General features: G+C 38.6%; 1 pseudogene; it reads left to right on the forward strand.

The window, feature by feature from the left end:
* Positions 1–437: 437 nt before the first annotated feature.
* LOC114504848 lies at positions 438–10090 on the forward strand (annotated as a pseudogene).
* The last annotated feature ends 473 nt before the right edge of the window (positions 10091–10563 follow it).

Here is a 10563-nt window from a genome sequence, read left to right on the forward strand (position 1 = left end):
CTGTTTCTTAAGAAACAAGACTCAGAAAGAACCTTTGAACCTTCCCCTTCCTTTCCCAAGAGATTCAGAAAGACAACCTGCTTCAGGAAGGAGATCTTAGGATGCAGCCTTAGCCTAATTTGAATTAAGTATAGTAAATAGGATGGCTTCAGTCAGGGGACTGTTAGTTGGATACCCACTTTGTCCCTTTGTTTCTGAGTCACCTAGAAAGAATTTTCCTGATATGTATGCTCCCATCTTCCTCAATTATCTGGAAATTGCCCATTCTCACTTCTGAAATCTAAAACCCCATCCCCTATCTTTTTCTCCCTTTTTTTAATTTGTCCAAAAAAGTCACATATACCCAATGTTGCTATCACTGTCTTTGGAAGTTTCACGTCTATGTAAATTACCCATGCACAGGTATTAAATACAGTGATTTTCAAGATTTGACTGAGATGGAGGTACGGGTAGAAAGGCTTTGTTTCCTTGCACAACCAACACAAAGATAATGGTCAATTAAAAAAAGAACAATCAGAACTACCAGAAAACCAAATTGCATGGAACTCCAACAACCAAGGAGTTAAAGAAACATTCATCCAGATCAGTATGAGGGACAGAAACAGGTAGCTGGATGGGCAGCTGGGCAGAAGGTCAGGATGGGTGTGGTGGGGAAATGGTGAGGGGAAAATGGAAACAACTGTACTTGAATAGCAATAAAAAAAGAATTAGAACAGAATTTAATGACATGAAAAAGAAGGAATGAGTAGAGACAATCAAAAAAGAAAAATAAAAAGAAAACCCTGGGGGTGGGAAACAAAAATAAATTCTAGAGAAAAAATGCTGTAACAGAAATGAAGAATATATGTTATGGGCTTATTAGACAGACATAGCTGTAGAAAAATATCTCTGAACTACAAGATATATCAATAGAATCCTTGAAAACTAAAAAAGGGAGAACAAGACTGAAAACAACACAATAACCTTGGACTTTGGGAAAACTACAAAAGGTGTAAAGTATGCATAATGGGAATGCTAGAAAAAGAAGAGAAAAAGAACAGAAGAAATATTTGAAAGAATCATGACTGAGAATTTCATTCAAATTAATGTCAGATATCAAACCACAGATCCTGGAGCTTCAGTCAGAGAAGACCAAGTGGAATAAATGCAATAAGTAAATACACACATACATAAATCAGGGCATAATGTTTTCAATTTACAAAAACAAATAAACAAAAAAGAAAAATCTTGAAGAAGACAAGGGAAAAGCATGCGTGCACACACACACACCCCTTACATATAAAGAAACAAAAATAAGAATTATATTCTACTTTTCCTCAAAAACAATAAAAGCAACAGAAGTCAATGTAATATTTATTTGTTTGCTTGTTTGTTTGTTTATTTTTAGAGAGAGGGGAAGGGAAGTAGAAAGAGAAAGAGAGAAACATCAACGTGTAGTTGCCTCCCACACACCCCACATTGGGAACCTGGCCTGCAACCCAGGCATGTGCCTGGACCAGAAAAAGAGCCAGCGACCCTTTGCTTCACAGGCCCCTGCTCAATCCACTGAGCTACACTAGCCAAGGCTGAGGTTAGTGAAATATTTAAAATGCTGAGAGAAAAATCCCACTGACCCAGAATACTGTAAAATTATCTTTGAAAGGGGAAGGAAAAATAAAGGCTTTCTCAGACAAATATTAAGGAAATTTGTAGCCACTAGACCTGCCTTGCATGAAATGTTGAAAAGAAGTTCTTCAGCGAGGAAGAAAATAATGTAGGTCAGCAACTCAGATCTACAAAAACAAAATAAAAGCATCAAGAAGGACCTAGTAAAAGTAAAACAAAATTTTTAATTTTCCTGTTCTTAATTGACATAGCAGGTAAGAGCTTATTCAAAATAACAGCAACAGTATATTTCATTATGTATGTTTATGTATATATTTGATGTATATGCTTACATTAAGCAAAATGAATGACAACAATGATACAGGGACAAGAAGAAGAAATTAGGATTGTTTTGTTATTATAAGCCACTCATTCAACACATGAAGTGATATAGTGTTATTTGAAAGTGGATTTTAATTAGTTGGAAATATATATTGAAAACTCTATAGCAACCACTAATTACAAGGGAAAAATGTATAAATGATATATTAAGAAAGAAGAGAGAACAAAATTTATATGAGATGCTCAATTAATACCACAAAAGGCATAAAAAGAGAGGAAGATAAAATTAGGAACAAAGAATAAGGGCAACAGCCCTGACCAGTGTGGCTCAGTTGGTTAGGCAGCATCCTGTAAAGTGAAACATTGTCAGTTTCGCGATGAGGGCACATGCGTGGGTTGCAGATTTAGCCCCCAGTTGGGGCTTGTGCCAGAAGAAACTGATCAATGTTTCTCTCTCACAAAGATGTTTCATTGCCTCTCTTTCTCACTCCCTTTCCTGTTCACTAAAAATAATAAATAAATAAAATATTTTTTAAAAAGAATAAGGGCAGCAAGTAGAAAACAGTAACAAATATGATAACTATTAGTCTGATAATCACATTGAATGTCTCTTTTTATGGCTTTTTTTTTAAAGAAAATCTATTTTGTCTGATATGAGTATTGCTACCGCAGCTCTTTTTTCCTGTCCATTTGCTTAGAATACTTTTCTCTAGCCGATCACTTTCAGTCTGTATAGGTCTTTTGTTCTGAGGTGGATCTCTTGTAGGCAGTATATGTGTGGGTCATGATTTCTTATCCATTCAGCTACTCTATGTCTTTTGATTGGGGCAGTTAATCCATTTACATTTAAGGTTATTATTGATAGGTACTTATTCATTGCCATTTTACTTCCCTCGTAGCTGTGTTCCACTCTCTGCCATTCTTTTCCTTCCTTTTCTTCAAGCAAACACTTTAGCCTCTCTTGCAGAGCTGGTTTGGTGGAGATATATTCTTTCAGACTTCTTTTGTCTGGGAAGCTCCTTTTTTGCCTTCCATTTTAATTGAGAGCCCTGCTGGATAGAGTAGCCTTGGTTGCAGGCCTCTGGTTTTCATTACTTGGAATGTTTCTTGCCATTCCCTTCTGGCTTGGAGAGTTTCCATTGAGAAGTCAACTGCTATTCTCATCGGGGTTCCCTTGTATGTTACTTCCTGTTCCTTCCATGCTGCCTTTAATGTTCTCTCCGTGTCTTGGAATTTTGCCATTTTAATTATGATGTATCCTGAAGTGGGCCTCTTTGGGTTCCTCCTGGTTGGAACTCTTTGTGTTTCCTGGATTTGTGTGACTTTTTCTCTCATCAAATTAGGGAAGTTTTCCATCATTTCTTTTTCAAACAGGGTTACTATCCCTTGCTCTTCTTTTCCTCCTTCTGGTATCCCTGTTATACGGATATTAGTATGTTTCATGTTGTCTTGAAGTCCCCTTAATACCTTTATTGTTTCTGAGTCTCTTTTCTTTCTCTTGTTCTATCTGTTTTTTTTCTACCTTGTCTACCAGCTTGCTGATTTGATCCTCTGCTTCATCCAGCCTGCTTGTAATTCCTTGTAACATGTTTTTTATTTCTGAGATTTTATTGTTCATTTCTTCCTGGTTTTGTTTATAGTTTCTATTTCCTTTTTCATACTGTTTTAGTTCTTCTCACTCAGTTTCTTGTATTTGTCTCTGAGTTCCTTGAGCATCTTTATAACCATTATCCTGAATTCTATATCTGATAGTTTGCATGCCTCCATTTCATTTAGCTCTTCTAGTGGGGAGTCTTTCTTTCCTTTTGATTGTGTGTTCTTTTTTTGTCTCCCCATTTTAAGTGACTCTTTTTGCTTGTTTCTGCACTTTCTGATGTTTTGCTTTGCTAAGTGTCTTTATAGGCTAAACTTCTATGGTAGGAATTCAATGGGGTTCAGTGGTGTGGTCTCTTTGATCTCCTTGTCTGGATGCTCTAGGTTTGCCCTTTATTCTGTTAGTGTGGGTTCTCTTGATAGGAGGTCCTTTGGATAAGTATAGCATTAACTGTGATATTTCACCCAACTAGCCACTTTTTATGAAAGGTGAAAGATAAGACTCTTGTTAGAGGGAGGAGGATTATGAGCTGAATCCAGAAAACAGAGCATTTGTGCAAGGTTAGATGATGAGATATAGTGAGGGTAAAGGATAGAAAGTAGGCATAGTGTGAGAGAGAATAGAGGTAACAACTATAATAAAGTTCAGGAATAAAATGGAGTGGGCTAAGATCAGGGGCGGTTGCTGTGTAGTATGTATAATTACACAGAACAACAACTTCTTACAATAGTACTGGAACAACAATAATATGACAAGAAATATATGATTTGGGTAACCAGAATACAAAGTACTTGATCAAGAGTAGTGTGTTTTTGGAACATGACTGCAGTGAAAGAAGGAAAATTAAAATACAATAAAGAGAGAATAAGGAAAACCAAACGGTACAATGAAACAGAGAAATCAAATAAAGGAAACTAAACATAAGGAAGAGAAATAAAAAAAATACTAAGATAAAAGTGGTAAAAATAATGAAAAAATAATAATAATACACATAAAAATAAAATGCCAGCTCTATAGGATAGCAAACTTACAATTGTCTCAGTTTCTCAGTTTTGGTGGTTAACACTGTGGTCCCCCTTTCTATCTGTCTCTGGACCCTTCATAACTCCAGGTCTTATTGTCTCACTTGGGGGAAGGAAAAAATAGAGGGAAAAAGATAAGGGAAAGGAAAAAAGAAGCCTCCTGCTGACTTTAATCCTATTGAGCAAGTTCTGCTGGTCTTCCTGGATGCCACAGGAAGAAGGAAGCTGGGCTTCACTTTTCTCCTTTCCTATGGTTTGATAGGATGGGGACCAGGTCTGGACTGCAATATTCACAGCTGCCCAGCCTCCAGCCCAGGTCCTCTGTAAACTGCCAGGCTCCAATCAGCCACTCGGCCTCTGGGCACACAGCATGAGTCAGGCCCAGGCACAAGGTCCCATTCAGCCACTTAACCTCTGGGCATGCAGCAGGAGAAAAGGTCAGGTGCATGGTTCCACTTAGCCACTCATCCTCTGGTTGCATGCATCTCAAATCCCCTTTGGGTTGAGCCAGCCTCAGCATGAGAGTTCCTTACAAAGCAGCTGCCTGCCATTCTTAACAAGTGCACGGCTTTTCACAAAGCCCAACTTTTCAACCCATCCAGAGACTATCCAAGTTAGGGTCCAACATGGCCCAACTCCTCCCTTCTCCAGGTGTCACCGGGCACCCCAATTTCTCTGGTGCCAGCGTCCACAATCCCAGCAGATGTGTACTGCCTCTGTATGTTTCCCACTTCATCTCTATTCCCCGCAGCAACTTCAAACATCCAGGTCACTCCTGGTGTTGGGCTACCCTCCCTCCTCTAGTAGGGGAGGGAGCTGGTGATCTAACTCTCCTCCAAGTATCCTGTGGCAGTCGCCGGGCAGGGAGTTGCAGTGGCCTGGATTCCTGTGCAGATCCCAGGGACCTTACTGTCCCAGTGAACTCTCCTCACCATCTGTTTTTCAATGTCCTCTACAATTTTTGGCCTCCAAAATTCATATAAGGTGGGATTCTGTTGACTGTTCATTGTGTTCCTCAGAAGATTGGCTAGGTGTTCCACCTGGGCACAGGGAGAACTGTGCTCCACTCCCACCTAACTTGGCACTGTCTTGCCAGTTCCCTCCCTGTTCTGAAACTATCATAACTCACACTGACCTTATCACACATAAATCACCTTCCTACAAACACCTTCAAATTATACTTAGTTATCTGATTACCATGTCAGATTTCTCTGACATAATTATAAGTAGATATACTGACATATGCACTTCTGTATCATCCTCAGCATTTAGCATTTCATCATGTGTTAGTGGATGCTGAATAAATCTGTGAATAATAAACAATTAATAGATACAGTAAAATAACATATGGGTAAGGCTGGTAGAATACAATAGATATATCCTAGCCTGGAGAGTTTATAGGTAAAGGAAACACTGTTGTCTTTGACATAAGGATAGAACATTGTCAGGAAAATAAGTTGGAAAAACAGGTTTCATTGTTGAATATAAGTTACTTTCCAAAAACGTAATGTCTCCTGTTTCTAAACTGGCTAGAAGAACAAACGTTTATTGAGGACATATTAAGCTCTAAGTACATGTACTATCTGAAGGGCTTTATATACATTTTCTGACACAGTAGGTAGTTGCTATTGAAACTGAACAAGTCAGAGAGTCCAGATATACCCATGTGTGCTGTGAGTCAGTTAGAACTGACACAGGGCTTGCAGTGGAGAAAGTTTGGTCATTTCATTATGAATGGCAGCACCGAGGAGTACAAGAAAGCTAGTACACACAAAAGCCTGTTCCCCCATGTGGCTTATAGGCAAGAGGTTTTCTAGAGCAAAAAAATATGAGTACTCATGAGTAACAGGTTTGGGATCATGTGTTCTTGATTAGGTAAGCAATTAATTTTCATCTCCCAGTAATCTGCTTCCCTCCTGGTGTCACCTGTTGTCTGATTTTTGGGAGATTGTGGGTGGTCATTGGCTTTGTGGGCTGAAACACATCTTAACAATGTGTGTCAGTAAGTTATTTTGATGTGCAGTGGTGGAATCTATATATCTTGTGATTTTTATTCTTTGTATCCTATCATTAGTTCTGCTGTCCTGTTTACTCATTTTTCCTGCAGGTTAACAGGCCCTAGGCTAAGCAAATTTTTTGATGGTTAACAGGGTGCTACATGACTTCCTTCTTGTGGCTGTTGGTCCCAACTAGCTTACAAACCTATTTCATATTAAATATATTTCCTGAGGTTACTAATTCTCTGGCTTCACTATCTTCATTTTACTCTAATTAGAATATTGAAACTCAGATTAAGTAATGTTCTCAAGGTCAAACAGAGTTAAGAGTTAGAATAAGATTTGACCCTAAACTTGTGTACTGATAAGTGCACAGGTCTTGCGCTCCCCCAAGCTTTGATCAATAATTGTGTGAAACACCTGTGGCAATTTTGTTAATATCAGAGGGGATAGTGTTTGAGAACAGTAAATTCTATTACATTTTAAACTATTTTCAAAACTTCTTAATATAGGAGGATACCTAAGTTAATCAATCACTGCACTGCCACAGATAAGCCTTCATTTAAATATTACCTCCTTTGTAAAAGCAGACACACTCATTCCTGTATGCTTCCATAATACTTTGCTCCTGCATCAACCATAGTAGTTTTCATACTATTGTAAGTAGACTCTTGTGGGTAGACTATGATCCCAATGAGAGGAAGTACTATGTACTATTTGACTTTGCATTACCCTTATCTAGTACCTAATGCTGAGATGGAAAAGAAATAATTTTCTTCCTACCTTTCTAAATTCTTTTGGCCAGACTATTAATCAAATTAACATGAGACAGATTAACAGAACAAAGTGACAAAATTTATTATGGCTGTACATTCAGGGATATATAGAATATAAGGCCTTAGAACACATTGGGCATTTGAGGCATACATGCTATTCTAGACAAAAGAGGAGTAAGGCACAGTCTGTGATTTCAAAGTGAAATTAGACAATTTACTGGTATATAAAAAAGAGCAAATTCTTGCTGGGCCACTCAGAAACAATGGGACACCTAGAGGAGTCTATTAAACAGGCTTAACTAGGTCTCTCCCTGTCTGCCACATTTAATTCATATGTGCTAAGGTGAATATGCTAATGTTCCCTTCCTGAAGCAAATTGTTCTATCTGAATTCCTTTAGGCAGGTAAAGGGGGAGGGTCAAAGCTTCTTTCTGATATTTTCATTTCATAACAATAACTAGCTTATTATTTTTATTATTGAGGTAATGGAAGGTTGTGAGCTATTTTATTTTTTACAACTTTGTATTGCCTTATTATTTTAAAAAAATTAATCCTTCTCTGACCAGTGAAATTCAGTTGTTTGGGCATCATCCTGCAAAGCAAACAGCCACTGGTTTGATTCCCAGTCAGTGCACATGCCTGGGTGCAGCCATCCCCAGTTGGAGTGCTTACAAGTGTGGCTAGTTGATGTTTTTCTTACACATTGTTTCTCTCCCTTTCTTTCTCCCTCTCTTCCTCTTTCTCTAAAACTAAATAAAATCTTTAATTTTTTTAAATCCTGTTTTCTATCATCTCCCCTGTGGCACTGATCCACTTTTTTTCTATCTTTATGGGTTTTGTTTTGTTTATTCATTTGTTGTCAGGTTTTTTAGTCCACCTATAAGTGAAATTACATGGTGTGTATTTTTATTTGCTTGACTTATTTCATTTAGCTTAATAGTCTTTAGGTTCATCTACATTGTCTCAAGTGGCAAATGTAATTCTTTTTTACTGCTGACTCATATTCTATTGTCTATGTTTACCACATCTTCTTTATCCATTCATCTATTGATGGACATCCAGGTTGTTTGCATGTCTTGGCTACTTCTAGTAATGCTGCAGTGAAGATAGGGGTGCATATACTTTTTTGAATTAGTGCTTTTGTTTTCTTCAGACAAATACCTGGAAGTGGAAATCAATATTCCAAAAGGCATTTTGGGGGGTGACAAACTTTGATCCCCCCTCAGTAACAATGTAGCTACGACAGAGGAGGTACTCAAAGACTGTTAGCCATTAGTCATTAGTTAGCCATTAAGGTTGGTTGCTAGGGGAATATGAACAATACACCCTGAAAGAGGTTACATTACGGTAGAGAAAACATGGCAAAAGGAAAATAACTATGTTACTAGGCCAGAAGAAGTAAGTGCCATTAGAGGCAATAAGCCCTTTGGTAAGATCAAAAAAGGAAGAGATAACTTCTAATTGGGTCAGGTTGAGAGATTAAAATACTAGAAGATAGCTTAAAATATATATATTGAAGCCATTTGGTCATCATTTAACAACTATTATCTGAGAACCGGCTGCATGTCTGACACTGTTCTACATACATTAGGGGACAAACATAAGCCATCCTTGCTTTCCCAGAAGACAAAGTCTAGTGTGGGATAAATTCCCTGTTCAGAAAACCATACAATTAAGAAAAGCTTGTCAGTGAAAGCTGTAAACATTCCCAGATTGAAGTTATTAAAAAGGAAATAAATATGTTGGTGCCAGTGGTTAGTCCCTGTGAGGAGTGTTGTCCTCTGCCACAGACACCATAAACAGTGGTGGCATGCCCATGGGGTGAGTCTCCTTCTGCCCAAAGCTGGGGCTCTGGGACAAAACAGGGAGGTTGCTAAGATGTACATGCTTGTGGCATGTATGTCATTGGTGGGGAGAGACCACTAGAACACTGAACACATACCTCCGCCATGTACTTTACTGAGGTTTTGGGCAGACACAGGGATGCCATGCACATACCTGTGCCACACGTGCTAATTCAATACATTGCTGCCACAGCTACCGCTACTTCTACTGCTACTCAAAACCACTGCTGCTACTCCCACTACCACAGCTACTCCCAGCTACCTCTTCTCCCTTTTCCACTACCCCACATCCTGACTGACAGTCATGGAGGCCACTGTCTTCCTGATGAGAAAACACCAGAACTGGAGGGTGCAGAAGCTGGCAGATAGGAGCTGCAGCTGGCAATGGTGTGCTCCAGTAACCAGAACTGGAGTATGGAGGCACACCACATCTTTAGGAAACTGGATTCAGTATCAGGTTCTTTGGGACAGGGACTCACATGAGGCTTCCAAGACCAAAACCTGAAAAGCCCAAGATTTATGATTTCCAAACCAGCTATGATCAGATGTACAAAGATCTTGTTCAGAAAGACCTGTACCTGCAGAATGGTGTTTTGAATATGTTGGAAAGAAATAAGTGAATCAAGCCCCAGCCAGAAGGGTTCCAAAACTGGGAAGACCTGTTTGACTTGATCCTTATATGTGAAGAAAGAGTGCAGGACCAGGTGGTGGAAGAGCTGAATTCCAGAGATCAGGTGACCGGCCAGCCAGTGCATATGGTCAACCTAGACCTCCAGGATGATGATGATGAGGCCATCATGGGGGCACTCCTCCTTTGAGAGCTCTGCCAGTGCATTCTTCTCAGGGATGACATGGAGGATGAGCTAAATGAACTACTGCAGGACTTTGAGAAGTGTGGCTGGCCCTTCCTGCACACCATCTGCTTCTACTAACCGGCCCAGGTAGGTGTGCCTCCTAAAGTTGTCTTTTTGTGCATCCTCTTTTAATGCTTTTTCCTTTGTGTTACTTGTCTTTTCCCTTTTTTTACTTTAAGAACTTCTGTCAGTGCAGTAGTAGTATCCAAATAGACTGTACATATGAGATGAGAAGATATACACAAATGTAGATGAATAATAAATTTTTAATCTCACTTTTACTTATGCATAAGATTGTGGTTGTGAAGTTTATGAAGAAAACTGTTTTATGTTTATGAAGAAAAAAGCTTATAGCCATATATATGGCTATAAACATTATATATATGGCTATAAACATTATATATATATATATATATAATCTTCCATAAACTATATATATATATGTAAAATCTTTCAGAATTCCTCCCCTGCTTGGTTGGGACACACACATACTTAAATAAAAAACAAGGGGATGTATCTCATTATGAAAGAACCTGCAATTGTCCGATAAA

This window comes from Phyllostomus discolor, chromosome X, assembly GCF_004126475.2.
Source record: "Phyllostomus discolor isolate MPI-MPIP mPhyDis1 chromosome X, mPhyDis1.pri.v3, whole genome shotgun sequence".
Taxonomy (NCBI): Eukaryota; Metazoa; Chordata; class Mammalia; order Chiroptera; family Phyllostomidae; genus Phyllostomus; species Phyllostomus discolor.